Consider the following 10,855-nt stretch of genomic DNA (forward strand, 5'->3'; position numbering starts at 1 on the left):
TGATTCATTGCTTCCTCACATTTTTCCTACATATATAAGTCAATTACAACAATGTCAAATGTCGTTTACACAAGCATATCTGCCTATCAACGGCAACACTCACATACATAATTTGATATCAAATCATGTTGATGACTTTGTGGTTAAGATGCAGGAAATGTGAGTTCTGATAAGGAACCTTAACTTGAGGGCTTGGACCTGTGCTGGCCGAACTACTGTGTGTGTGTGTCTGTGTCTGCCCACTAGTATGTAAGTTAATGTAACATTTCTCTAGCCAAATAAGAGAAGACCCTGGACTCTATATTGGCGTGATCCTGTAGTGTGGCGCTATTCTCAAGCGACGTACTCTATGTTATTTTCACATCTATTATCAATGACGCCAATGCGAAGAAAGAAAAGTAATTGGTTTGAAGAGAAGTTTTAAACACCAGTTAATTTGCCAGGATGAAGTCTGGCTTCGATCCATCAGCTGGTTCAAAGAGCCAACAGTGCAGATTCTATATCCAGCTATCTTATCATTCAACTATAACCAAACTACTTGACTTCTGAGGCAACATCGACCCAAGAGATATTTTAAAAGCAAGCTGGAAGTTGGAAGTGTTCTGTCGAGGAAGAGGCAAACCCAAAAATAACAGAAGATAAAGAATACCAAATTTTAACGTGGAAAAGAAAGTCCCACATGGAAATTTTAACCTGGAGATAGGTGTTGGGCTAAAATGGCCCAAAGATACTCTTACCATGGTGTGATATTGTCCGCTTTGTTCACACACCATGTTAAGAGTATCTTTGGGCCGTTTTAGCCCATCAGGAAGGAGGATGAACAAAAGTACAGTAGAAAAAACAGCTGAGAGAATAAGCAGAAGAACCAGGCATTTATACTCTCTACACACGGCTACAGAATACATTTACGCGGAAGCTAGGTTCAAGAGGAGTTATGATGCTATTGCCAAGAAGTAGAGAGGGATAAGCTGCAAGTTAAACAAGAGTACGAATTGCCCTGGGAGTTGATCATACAGAACAAGGTCTAGGTGAGAGGTTAGTCAGTTCCAAGGCCTGCCATCTTAGCTCAGCAGGGAAGTCAGCAACACAGCCAATTCTTGGTCCAGCACCTGTTGACCATGCCACGGAAAGTTGATGCCCCACAGTTGATACGACTTGGTGGACTTCTCGGAATGGATCCTTCGCAGTATTGCAGTCTTTGGCACATCTGCTATTGGGATATGAAGACCACCAGAGAGCGATCGGTTATACCTACTCGTTTGAGCTATCATATTTCCAGCTGATTCCGAGGAAAGGCTTTCTTCCTCTTCCTTTGGAAAATCAGCTTGAGAAGGAGAATCTGATAGAGCTGAAAATTCATATGCTGAGCCACTTTCAATAGACATCCCATCATCATAGCTTTCATAGGCTTCGTTTGCCTTTCCAATCTGATGATAGAATCAGAAAAGACATGGACAATATTAGTCCAAAAGTGGAGAAGTTATCATGAAGAAAGGCAAGTAAAATCATATGCAAAGTAGACAGTAAGGTAAGCATTCATGTAATATATCATTCAGTACCAAAGAAGAGCAAGATCGAGTTGAATCCTACCGTTAATATCAAGAATTTTTTTTTTAAAAACTTTTTTTAATTTGTTTTTGCAAGGAGAATAATCCCAGTTATTTGATGCCTGGCTTTGATGGGTTGGAGGGCTTGCACCGCTCCTAGATTATACTTTTCAATTTCTTTGACACTGTCTTGGTGCATTTCCTAATATTAATTCAATAAGTACCAATAAATTTGATTGTTCAGAGCGTCGAAACAATAACACTAAAAGGAGTAAGTAACACTAGGCACACAAAAAGAATCACTAACCTCAACTCCATCCAAGTTGACCCCATTTTCATTGAGAAATGATAAAAAACTTTCAAGTCTATCTTCCGTTGGCCGATAATGTCCACTATATGCTGAAATAGACTGGAAGGAATAAATGTCAAGAATACAGCACAGCTTCAAGCAAATGATTGTAAACAGCAACTTAGATTCTGCTTTCAAGTCGCATGTAAAGAGTTCAGGTGGCATATCCTCTTTCTTTCACACCTTTCATTTCGCAAATAAATCTGTTGAATACATTTATGTAATGCGGAAGACAAAAAGGTAAACAATTTTCTTCTTCTAAAGTTTCATCTCTATAAGCCAGGGTGTACGATCATGAAAAGAATTTCCACAGAAGTCCGAAGGTAGTATCAACTTGGATATGGTGGTTTTATTAGTGATGAAAAATATTGATCAATTAGGATGATTTCACAAACATCAGACATTAATAACTGAAAATTATCACTGCCATAAACAAGTATTTTTGAGTTTGAGAAAGTATGAGTTCAGCATTTGGCAGTCGCCCGCTTGGATTGGTTACCTAGTCAGACAAATAGTGTGACGAAAGGAAATGGAAGCTACTTAATCAGTTTGATCTGAAAAATACGCCCTTTACTACTTCCACAAACAGTTGACAGAGTAAAATTGGGATGACAGACATAATTGAGATAACAGAAAGTGATATACCACCACTCTTCCATCCTCTACCACTAGTCTTCCAGCAGCTGAAGTAGCCCCACCAGCAAGAAAGCTGGAATGATGAAACATTCCTTTCTTTTTCTGATAAACATTACAAAAACAAACTTTACTAAGAATAACAAGGATATTTATCGAAAAGCATTTATAGAGTAACTATTTTACCACTCACTTCACCAGCATAGAGTCTTTTTGACGTGCTCATCACAAAAATCCACTTTGCCCCTGGCAACCCTTTAGTAGTGTCAAGAAGATTTCCAGTTTTTGCATGCACAATTCTACCTTCAACAACGATATATTCATGATGTTCTCTTTCTTGCTGACAAAAGAAATATTAAGAGGAAACAATCAGTAACTGCACGCTAATACCAGGCAGTGCGACTAACGGATAATGCAGAAGTTAATAGCTTCACTTAGGGGACAAAAATGGGCTACTTGAACATGCAAAAGAACTATATTCATATCAGATAGTGTAAAATAGTGCTAATCAGAATCTTATAGACTAAAGAGTAATAGTGTCCACACAAGTATTTAAGGCAGTTATCTGTTATAACTAATGATTGACATTAAGCTTCAGGATATGCAGAGTGAAAGTAACAAAAGATTCGATACATACAGGTCCAAGGTACTTGATACTTTGCTTCTGAAGCTTATATCTTGGACATTCTTTGAGATCAACCTTTTTGCCATCTCCAAGATCCAACCTGCAATTTTTTTAGAAACTTCTAAGTAACCTTACAGAACATCCGTTAGGATTTGTACATCTTTATAAATATCTTCAATAAACCGCACCAGGAAAAAGGAGAAACCAATAACGCAGAATGTTCTTGGACTTCATATTAAGGTAAAATAAGAATATTTCACCAAGATACAGTAGAAGAATGCCTCGATTTCCTTTAAACTTCAAAACTTTACGAGAAGCACAGGTATTTCATCTTGGGTTAGAAACATTAGATAATGTTGGAACAGATTTGCACTTATTTTGACTTTATCAAGTCGCTACGAATGGGAACCAAAAGAACAGTTCCGCTTCTGGAGTTTGTTTCAGATACAAGAACTAAAAAAAAATTCGTGTTTGAATATCAAGTCAATATGTATTTAGATTCGTAAAGGACCTTCTTAACATTTCAGAAAAACATTTTCGACCAAACACAATTTCGAGAAAAGTTTTCTCAGCTTTTACAAAAAGAGTTGGACAACTACTCGAAAGGTGCTTTTAGTTTTTCTCAAAAACTGAAAAGCTTTTTTCTTATAGTGTTTGGCTGGAAAAAAGATATGGAAAAATCTAAAACAACGAAATTTTTTAAAACAATTTCTGAGAACAAACAATGTCAAAATTCTTACCAAAAGAAGAAGGGCTGACCAGAATCAGTTTTACACCATTCTTCATAATAAATATGCAAGTTATGCCCATAACGATGGCGTGGGTCAATCTATAGTGCAACAATACCAAGATCAAAAAACAAAAATTATAAAAATCAACAAATTAAATGGGGAATATTCAAAGAGCTGGAAATGGAGCCAAAGGAGAAGGCACAGTAACTCACTGCTTCAATCCAGTGTTGAAATGCCAATTTCTGAGCTTTGGCATCTTTGGATAGACCTTTACCCACCTGAAAAAAATATCTAAATACAATTAAAAATTCCCTTTTCTTTTTCTTTTCTTCTAAATAGTTAGTGCTAACCTGAAACTTCCTCAAGTTAGGTATATTATCGAAAAAAGTATATATGATTTGATGGGAAATGAAAATTAGCAATACCTTGGAAGCATTTAAGCATATGCGATTCCACCGGGAAGAGGCCGTTTCAGGTTTCATAAAATTGAAGAAAGAAATTGTACTGTGATTCAATCGAGCATAATCTATGGCTTGCCACCTTCAAGTTCATCACATAATAACAGAGTAAAGAACACAAATAAATATACTATGATTACTCCTTTTTAGAGTGCTATTGAAATAATTACTACACTCCTTTTCAGAGTAAACAGAGTTAATAATTAACGACAACAATTACTACGCCTCATCAAGTTCATCGCAGAATAACACAGTAAAGAACACAAATAAATATACTATGATTACTCCTTTTTAGAGTGCTATTGAAATAATTACTTCCCTCCTTTTCAGAGTAAACAGAGTTAATAATTAACGACAACAATTACTACGCCTCATCAAGTTCATCGCAGAATAACACAGTAAAGAACACAAATAAATATACTATGATTACTCCTGTTAGAGTGCTATTGAAAATCTGAAATAATTACTATCTTCCCTTTCAATGTAAGACAGAGCATAATAATAGACGACGACAACAATTAATATGTCTTATCAGGTTCGTCACAGAATAACACAGTAAACGACACAAATACACATGATTAGTCCTTTTAGAGTGCTATTGAAATAACTATTATCCTTCCTTTTCAGTATTTTTCCGACGTGTGCACACCTCAACTATTCGATCGGGTACTTGCTACCTTCCACCATCACATATATCGGGTAACTCTGCCAGCAGATAGAGACAAAGACGGACGACAACAACAACTACTACACCTTCAATCCCAAACAAGTTAAAATTAGAATCTAGACCATATGCTCCCTTAAGTAATAAAGCTCATCTCAAACTGATATACTTGTATAAGATAAAATAAAAATATAAAAATAATAGACGAATATATAGTACACACTATTATAATAGATGAAAATTTATAGAAGTTCATGTAACATGTTAATTATTATTGAGCAATACCAAAGTACTTCAGCAACCACGGCAGAGTCCGCTAACATGCGCCGCGTACGGTAACTCCTGTAAACCTTCTGCACTTTCATGGCAGCATTTGCAGCAGACCGTTCGCAATATTCCCCGCCATTGGAAGAAACGGACATGTCGGAGCTCCAAATATCCGAAGCACGGAGCTCCGATTGTTCTATATGGGAATTGTACGGAGGCTGAGAGTTGAAATCAAAAGCAGAAAGAGCGTGAGTTTTCACTTCCATTAAACAACAAAGCTTGAAGATTGAGATGAAAACAAGTGTAGCTATAAGAAGATTTCTAGAGAGAAAGAGTCTTCAGTATTCAGAAAGTTCCCATTAATGCACATACTATACGTGGTTATCGATGTGATTTTGCTGGTCAGTCCACCGGTCAGTGCTGTCACACCTTTTGGGGGGAACAATATTTAGTCAACTCCACGCACTGTTGGTGGGCTTAGTAAAATTGAGGATGAAAGTGTTCTTTTTCTTTTTCGGGTTAATAACACTTTTTATTCCTAGTAGGCGTTTGGACATGAATTTCAAAAAAAAAAAATTAAATTTGGATTTCACTAAAATTTGAATTGAAGATAAAGTTGTATTTGGTTATAATTTTTGCAAAATATTTGGTTTTTTTTTTTTTTCAAAATCATGAAACATGATTTATACCCCACAGCTTGTAAAAAATATCAAAACCATCCCAATTTGATTATCCTACTTAAAATAAACAATCAAACATGTTATTGTTTAACTGTTATTATATTCTGCTTTACTGCAATACACAAAAGATGCAAAATCAATATCACATTTTCCAACATAGTCCGCTTCCCACTGCTATTACCATTGTTATCAAACATGTAGGTTAATAATTGATCGGGTCATTTTATATATTTTAGAAGTATAGGGTAAATTTGTAAAATTAAAAACTAGCAAATTCTCATTTTCAATTGAAAAACTGGTAAGAACCAGTTTTTCAAATTTGAAAATGCATTTTCAAGCGCATTTGAAAAAATTGGGAAGATTTTGATAACCAAACATTGTTTTCAATAGAAATTTTGAAAAAAAGAAAAAATTTTGTATGTCCAAACAGGCTCCTAGAATTGTTTGGTTAGTGGGATAAGGTATAACCATCACTGGATAAAATAAGGGATTATTATTAATTAGTCTCAAATACTAGTTTGTACTAAAATGATAAAATTAGTTATATCTCATATGAAAGGTGCAATAGCTAATCAAATGACCGACTTTTTAGTCCTTGTAATATTTTGTATTGGGAAAATCAAGTTAACATATCGAATTAATTATGTGATGATATACCAAGATACGTGGATCAATAAAAGAGTGACAACTGGCAAAGGATAGTTGAAGAGGCACGAGCTTTGACAGGCACGGGCAGAGATTCAAGAAAAACAGGGAGGAACAATCACTCGAGCCTCTTGGTAATATGAAAAGACATCAGAGGAATGAACCTGGATAGCAAAAAGTACAAATAATTATCCACAATTAATGAGCATCAATGATGGAAAACGTTATAGACTCTTCACGAAACAGTTACGATTACCAATTATAACGTTATATTAAATGTCATTAATTGCTCATAATGGCTCTATTATGAGAGGAAAGGAAACGTATTATTGAGAGATAGCTATAAAGGGAGAGATATAACACTTGTAAAGGGACAATATTATCGGAATACACTGATTTACTTTGCTTTCTTTTTACTCAGCTATCAATCATCTCAATTCTTCTTACTTATTTTAAATTTGATTATCAGTAACCCGAGTTCTTCTAAAAAATACGCTTTGACCTGAATTTCATATTTTCTGGTTAAACAAATTGGTTCCGTTGCCGGGAATCTGATAATCTATTACTTTCTGAATCGCATTTTTCGTCAAAACAATCATGTCGAATGCAAATGACAACAATCAATGAGGTCACCAACAACAGGAGAATCTGCAAGGCACATGAACTCCGGTCCCTTCCCACGAAATTCTCCTCGACAATCTCGAGAAGGAACTCTTGATGGGTCTCGGTCAAATGTGAATGATCAATTTAAAAATGATGAGGCTATTAATGAAGCTTTGAAAAAGTTAATTGCTGAACAGGTCAGCAATGCCCTTGAGGCCTTTGCTAACCAGCTGTCAGTCGTGCCGCCAACATCAACTTTAAACAACAACACATTAGAAAATCCTCGCTCAGGACTCGTTAATTCAGGCAGTGGAGGAACTCATAGCGAATCCCGTGATGGAGGTTCATGTAACCTAGTTAATTCTGATTTACAAAATTTGGTACTAACTTTGCAGAAATAGCTCAAGGAGCAGAGCGACCGCATAGAGAAAATATCTGGAGTGCGGCCTATAATCAGGGGAATAGATATAGACAAATACTCACAACAACCTTAGAAGCCAAGTGCAGTCCCTTTACCAATTTCGAAGAAATTCAAGATGCCCGACATTTCGAAATATGATGGGACAACTGATCCAAGGGATCACGTAACTGCATTCACAACCGGTGTAGAAGGCAATGACTTGACCAAGCAAGAAATTGAATCAGTGTTGGTCATGAAATTCGGAGAAACACTCAATAAGGGAGCACTAACATGGTATTCTCTTTTACCCAAAAATTCTATAGATTCTTTTGCTAAACTTGCAAATTCATTCATCAAAGCACACTCGGGAGCTCAAAAAGTTGAGAAAAGAACGGAGGATATTTTCAAAATAAAGCAAGGGGATACGGAACTGCTCAGGGAATTCGTGGACAGATTCCAGCGAGAGAGGATGATGTTGCCACGCGTACCAGATAACTGGGTAGCTATGGCATTTGCAAGCAATCTAAATGAAAATAGTTCAGAAGCAACAAGGAGACTCAAGGAAAGTCTGCGTGAATTTCCAGCAACAACTTGGAATGATGTTTATAATAGATATAGCACGAAGCTACGGATAGAAGAGGATATCATTATTCAATCTCGAAGGGATGAAAGGGTAAGTTCAAGACGAACTGAAATTGAAAAAAGGTCCGGAAAAAGCAGGTACGAGCCATACATGGGACCATCAGGAAGAGACTCATGTTCTAAACAGGAAAACCCAAGGTACAATCATAAATCAAGAGATAGAGAGTCAGGTTCATCATCAAGGTTCGGAAAAGAAAGGAACACGCGAGAGACGCGAGATGATGACAAAAGCTCGAAGGCAAAGATCGGCGGTTACAGTTTTAATGTCAGCACATCCGAGTTGGTGGCTATTTTAAGGAGCATGGGAGACAAGGTACGCTGGCCAAGGGAAATGAGATCAAACCCGAACAGGAGAAATCCTGATTTTTGGTGTGAATTTCACAACGATCACGGTCAGAAAACGACGGATTGTAGATTGCTGCAAGGTGAAGTAGAACATTTATTAAAACAAGGATATTTAACTGAGTTATTTAGTGAAAAGGGAAAGCAGGCATATATGAAAAATAGGCAGGAGCCTCCAAAACCCCCTTCACCGAAAAGGACGGTTAATGTCATAAGTAGGAGGAGAAGAAATCAACCTCGTAACTTACACAACAGCGAAGAAGGTATCAAAAATAACAGTTACACACGGGAAGCGAGTTCGACAGGTTTTAGAAGAAGATAGTATTACTTTTGATGATGCAGATGCAGATGGCGTATAGACCCCACAAAATGATGCACCGGTAATATCTTTCGTTGTACATGACACTAATGTGAAACGAGTTTTGATTGATCCAGGTAGTTCCGTTAATATCATTCTTTTAAGAGTGGTAAAGGAAATGCAAGCTGATGATAAGTTGATACCCAAGACTCATACCTTGTCCGGTTTTGACAACTCGAGCATTGTGACAAAAGGCGAGATAATGCTCACCACATTTGCAGAAGGAGTAGTCAAAGACACCAAATTTCAAGTAGTAGAAATGGATATGGCTTACAATATGATTCTTGGTAGACCATGGATACATGAGATAGATGATGTACCATCTACTTTGCTAAGTTATCAAATTCCCTTCACAATGGGAATACGGAAAATATGTGGTGACCAGCAAGCGTCCCGAAGCATTAATTCCGTAGCAGATGCAAGCGCAAAAAGCGAAGATAAATAGCAATCACAGAACCAAGTTGAGGATATTGCGACGCAAACCTCAACTAAGCATGGGCGAACAGATGTAGACTCGAGGCCTGATACCATCCAAGAACCAGAAGAAAATGAAAACATCAAAAAAACGATCCAGGAGTTAGAAGCTGTAGTATTATTTGCACCCTGGCCTGACAGAAAAGTCTATATCGGGACCAACCTCAGCCATGAAATGAAATTTAAGTTGATTGAATTTTTAAAAGCTAACATAGACTGCTTTGCTTGGTCCCATTCAAATATGACAGGTATACCCCCGGATGTAATGACTCACAAATTAAATGAAGATCCATCATATCCACCTGTCAAACAAAAGAAAATGAAGCAAGGTTCCTTCAAGAACCAGGTGATTCAAGATGAGGTACAGAAACTTTTAAAAATTGGGTCTATCCGCGAGGTAACGTATCCAAATTGGTTGGCTAATACCGTTGTAGTACCTAAAAAGAATGGTAAGTGGCGAGTTTGTGTAGATTATACTGACTTGAATAAAACTTGCTCTAAAGATTCTTTTCCATTACCGCATATAGATCAATTAGTTGATGGTACTGCAGGACATGAATTATTGAGTTTTTTAGATGACTATTCAGGGTATAATCAGATAAAAATGGATCATATAGATGAAGAAAAGACTTCATTTATAACAGACAGGGGAACTTACTGTTACAAAGTGATGCCATTCGGTCTCAAGAATGCTGGGGCCACATATCAAAGGCTAGTGACCAAAATGTTTCAAGAATATCTAGGGAAAACCATGGAAGTTTATATAGATGATATGCTGGTCAAGTCACAACAAGCAGGGATCATATTCAATACTTGACCGATGCCTTTCAGATTCTTCGTAAATTTAATATGAAATTAAACCCTGAAAAATGCGCGTTTGGGGTTTCGTCAGGTAAGTTCTTGGGATTTCTTGTTTCTAACCGTGGTATTGAAGTAAATCCCGCACAGATTAAAGCTATTGAAGAAATTCCGGATGTACTGACGAATAAAAAAGAAGTACAACGACTTACGGGGAGAATAGCTGCTTTGGAAAGATTTATTTCCAAGTCATCAAAAAAATGCTTCAGGTTCTTTTCGGCCCTAAAAAAGCAAAATCAATTTGAATGGACTGAAGAATGCCAACAGGCGCTTAAAAATTTGAAAACAAATCTATCAAATCCACCATTGCTCGCAAAACCAAAAGATGGGGAAAAACTACTTATTTACCTTGCTGTTTCAGAAGTAGCGGTAAGTGCTGTGTTAGTTCGAGAGGACCAAGGTAAACAATCTCCGATTTATTATGTTAGTAAGTCATTATTAGATGCTGAGACTCGATATCCTCATCTAGAAAAACTTGCACTCGCATTGATTATGGCATCTAGGAAGTTAAGACCTTATTTTCAATGTCATCTTATCTCTGTAGTAACTGCTTATCCCTTACGCAACATACTGCATAAA

General features: G+C 36.8%; 1 pseudogene; it reads right to left on the reverse strand.

The window, feature by feature from the left end:
• Positions 635-5,633, reverse strand: LOC109225558 (annotated as a pseudogene).

This window comes from Nicotiana attenuata, chromosome 5 (assembly GCF_001879085.1).
Source record: "Nicotiana attenuata strain UT chromosome 5, NIATTr2, whole genome shotgun sequence".
Taxonomy (NCBI): Eukaryota; Viridiplantae; Streptophyta; class Magnoliopsida; order Solanales; family Solanaceae; genus Nicotiana; species Nicotiana attenuata.